Source organism: Polypterus senegalus, chromosome 11 (genome assembly GCF_016835505.1).
Source record: "Polypterus senegalus isolate Bchr_013 chromosome 11, ASM1683550v1, whole genome shotgun sequence".
Classification (NCBI taxonomy): Eukaryota; Metazoa; Chordata; class Cladistia; order Polypteriformes; family Polypteridae; genus Polypterus; species Polypterus senegalus.
In genome coordinates this window covers 50,882,754-50,886,186 of record NC_053164.1, presented here as the reverse complement: position 1 = coordinate 50,886,186, position 3,433 = coordinate 50,882,754, and the positions used below count along the sequence as shown (strand labels likewise).

The 3,433-nt window shown below is 36.4% G+C and overlaps 1 non-coding gene across 1 annotated transcript; it reads left to right on the top strand.

The window, feature by feature from the left end:
* The first annotated feature begins 1,645 nt into the window (after positions 1-1,645).
* On the top strand, positions 1,646-1,748 carry LOC120539874. Its single transcript, XR_005635729.1, has one exon. It is a non-coding gene; the product is annotated as a small nucleolar RNA U13 (small nucleolar RNA).
* The last annotated feature ends 1,685 nt before the right edge of the window (positions 1,749-3,433 follow it).

Sequence of the window (3,433 nt, the reverse complement as noted above, 5' to 3'; positions counted from 1 at the left end):
GATACAAATATGAAACCATATGATATAAGTAGCACTAATAAAATTGCAGGCTGTTCCTTCTTCTGTGGGTGTGTAAATCTGGGAATCAGAGACAGACACAAAATCGATCCTGTGATCATACATTGGAAATAGTAGATTCAGCTTATAGTGGAATAATTACTCTTACTCATCCCACACATAGAATCGAATCTACAATAAGTGCAACAACCAGAATCTCCACCATGATGCTAGCATCCTGTTAAGAAGGATTTTGCTAGTGTCCCATCCTGGTCTCTAGAAGCCATTACAAACAATTTATAACGTACATTACTCGGATCCATTCCAAAAATAGGACAGTGGTATTGTATTCTGTGAAAGAGGCTATATGCTTCAGCTATATATAAATAATTGAATCACAAAGCCCCCTTCATTGGTAGGTGGATATTAGTTTCTGTAGCACATTAGGTCAACTTTCTTGTATAGGAAAACCATGAGATTGAGTATCACAAGTAAATGGCACTGACACAAAATAAATGCACATAATTCTGCTCACATAAATGGTTATCCTGATATATAAATCTAACATTTTGTAGTTGTACAGCTTCTGTGGTTCACCATTTTAAACCCCTGTTTGGTCTGATATCATCTTTGAAGTTTGAAATTTATATCATTACTTCTGAGAGTTTCATTTTGCATTCTCATCTGACCTACCCTTAAGTCTTTCTTTGTGCCAGATACAATGACTACCTTGGTATGAATGAGTTTGTGGGCACTGACAAGTAATTGCAACCAGTTTGGATCCAAACTCAGACCATAAGTAACACACAATAGTTGAGGATACCTTTTTGTACTTCATGCAGAATGTGCAGAGGGAATAGAAGAAAATAAAGCACCCATGACACTCTGGGAGAATTGTTCTCCATGAAGGGGAAATCTGATTTGCACTATCCAGCTTGTTACCATCTTGACATATAAACTGGTAAAGTGGTATATCTTATATTATGGGAGATCATGGTACAGTATAAAAGAATGTTCAGTACGAAAGCAATGTGTTATTAATCACCTATTTCAAACTTAATTCTAATTACAGTACTTGGTAATTCGTACCCGGTAATTGGTTACATAAATGGAGCGTCACTGCCACCTGCTGGATTCTTTTTGATCTTCTGGCAAGTTAGTTTTGAATATTTAAATAGATAATTACGAATATACTCTTGCATAATATTGATAAAACAATAACTTAAACTTTAAATCACACTTCACAGTAGCATGATCAATATACCAGTCCAATTTTTGATATACGTCGACGTTTTAATCTTTCTAAAACAAAACTATATTTCATTTTTCTTTCAAGGAATCATTTTGGGGGGAAGTAACTAACAACCAATAGGAATCATCTGAATTTGAATATATTACAGCTAGTCACCCAACGATGAGGGTTTGTAGAGTAAAAAATAAATCATAGGATTGGTTTATTATTGGACTTCGAAGACATTGTATTACACTCTAAAGTTTGAATTTGTAAAACCGTAATGACATTTTGTTGTCGCAAGAAACGGTACGCGGTCGGTTTAATTTTTTATTTTTTTAAGTTTAACTTTTAGAAACCATATCTGTCATATTGTCAGCAAAGAAACGGGTATGTTGCGGCAAAAGCATTATTTCGATCCTTCTGGTTCAAACAACATGATGATTGGGGTTTTCACGTAATATACGTGATATGTGCTGCCTACTTTTCTTGTTACGCTAAGCACAGTACCCATCTGATTCGAACCGGAATATTATATATTAACCATCAGTGTTTTGTCCATGGAAGTTTTAAAAGTTTGAGCATCTATATGTTTGTAAAATTTTCAAACGACTGAAGTTTTTTTTTTTTTTTTTGCACTTTGAATTTTTATGGCCATCTTTGTACGGGTTGTATATTTTATTAACAGCTTTAGTAATCCAGCCGCTTCGACGCCTAGTGGATTCGGCAACGCGCAAAGCAAGATATTATTATAATGGTAAAAATAAATTTTAACACATTTAAGCCTCAGCAATTACTGATAAATGTCTTTTAAAACTAATGGATCAAAGTGACGAAGTAGTTAGTGATTCTCCATGACGGATTCCAAACTTTCCTCGGTGGACGCTCCGGGCTGATTTCTGTCAACTAACATTCCACCAACGACCAAACGCCGCGACCTTTATTTTAACTCGATGATGCGAGTTATATACGCATAGTAAATTGGGTTTATCAATTATTTCAGTTTTAGAAATTAATTTGGACTTCAAACCCCGACAATGACCCTGAGCAAGTCACTTCACCAGCATGTGCTCCAGTTGGAAAAACAAAAGAAATGTAACCAGTACTACCTCAAATGCTGAGTCGAACTAGATAAAAGTCTTCAGGCCGTCAGTATACCAAGAACTAATAATATGTCAATTATTTTGAATATTTATTACTTTAGGAAGAACCATATATTAATACATTTCATTTCTTACCAGAATAATGTCTAACGGTGTAAGCTTCTAAAATTATTCCCTTAAGAAAGACCGCAAGAGCAAACCGCCGTCTTCAAGAGTTTAGCCTAAACGAACCCCGAACCGCATCCCGCCTTTATCCGTCGATCAATCACAACACTCCGCTTGCTGCGTTTTAACATTTACAGTAATGTAAGTAACCTGGGAAGCTACGGTTTTTGGTGAGGTGATCTTTGCTTGTGAGATAATAAAGTCTGCAGAAGCCTGTATGTAGCAGTTTCCCTTATTATCCGTTACTATATCGAAAACAATGTCGTCGTCAGAATGCTCATAAAGTAAAACATCTTTTACTGCAGAATGGCTCAACGATTAAGTGCAGCAGCCAACGCGCCATCTGTCGGTTGTCAGCCTCATAGAAAAACAGAACAGCACGATGCAATTCCGCTGCCGTAGAGGTAAAATGCAAACTAGATAGGTTGTACTAACACTCCTTAAGGACGCCATTTTGTAAAGGTATAGAGTACCATTCCAATATAACCGTGAACTAGCTATTATTTACCGGTGGAGTTTTTCTTGTGTTTTCCTTTAATTTAGCTTTATTTAAGGAACGTTACTTCATATTTCTAATCATATATTATTGCATGCACCATATTATATCTTTTCTAACTAACACATTTGGGTTTATGTTTTCAGATCTTGCAGAACAAAGACAGGTCACACTTTATTCAGGCATATGGGTTTAAAGAAGAGAAGGAGGAGGAGGTTAGGAGTATGCACATTTCTGCACCCACCACATGACAAACAACCTCAGGATCCCAAATTGGGACCTGAGTGTAGCCTACTGATGAAAAATATTTGGTGGTGTTTCTAGTCTAGAAACAAACAGACTGCCCTGTTTGGTTCATTAGAAGGTAAGGAGGGGATACATTTGCATGACTGATGCACCCATAAGGAATGAAGCAGATCAAAAGGAAGAGTGACGTCCTTT